An 868-nucleotide genomic window follows, 5' to 3' on the forward strand; every position below is an offset into this window, starting at 1 on the left:
TATCTATCTATATATATATGCCAGATGCATATATATATGTATATCTATATCCTATATATATATGTATATCTACATCCTGTTCTAAAGATTAAAGAAGGATTAAAGAAAAATTTAAAAAAATATATAAAACAGCCTTGCACGGTAATCATTTCTATTAGACAAATAAACACATAAAGACTCAGAAAGGTGAGGAAATGACTTGTCTGTGGCCACAATGCTTTTAAGTGATAGAATGAAAATTTGAATCCAGATCTGGCTCAAAATCCAGTGTGCTTTCCACTGAACCACAGTTGCATCTATTCAAACAGTCATATCCCTCATCAATAATAATAATACTATAATAATAGTCATCACTAACATTTATCTAGCTTTCTCATGTGGCAAGCCTTGTGCTAAGAAATTTATGTATATGATCTCATTTAATCCTCACAATCACCCTATGAGGTAGGTTTATCAAGATCTCCACTTCATAGTTGAGAAAACTGAGTTTTATACCAGTTCAGCGATTGCTTTGTTCCCACAGCTGGTAAAGAGTAGGATTGGAGTTGAACCTAGGTCTGTCTAATTCCAGAACCTATTCTTGCAATCATCACACTAGACTGCAGGAAACCCAACTTTAGTCCTGACTCCAACCAGGCAAGTCGTTTGATAGTTCTGTCTCAATTTCCTTGTTAATTAAACGGGGATACTGTTACTCGTCCTTACCTATTTCACAGAGATATTGGGGTTATAAAATGAGGAAGCGTACAAGCTTTAAGAAGGGAAATTGCTATATAAATCTAGGCTTGTCACAAGTTTCACTCAGATCTTCCCTCTCCCACGATCATAAAGGGATTTAGCTGACATCATTAGCTCTCAAACATCCTCT

This window comes from Eschrichtius robustus, chromosome 13 (assembly GCF_028021215.1).
Source record: "Eschrichtius robustus isolate mEscRob2 chromosome 13, mEscRob2.pri, whole genome shotgun sequence".
Classification (NCBI taxonomy): Eukaryota; Metazoa; Chordata; class Mammalia; order Artiodactyla; family Eschrichtiidae; genus Eschrichtius; species Eschrichtius robustus.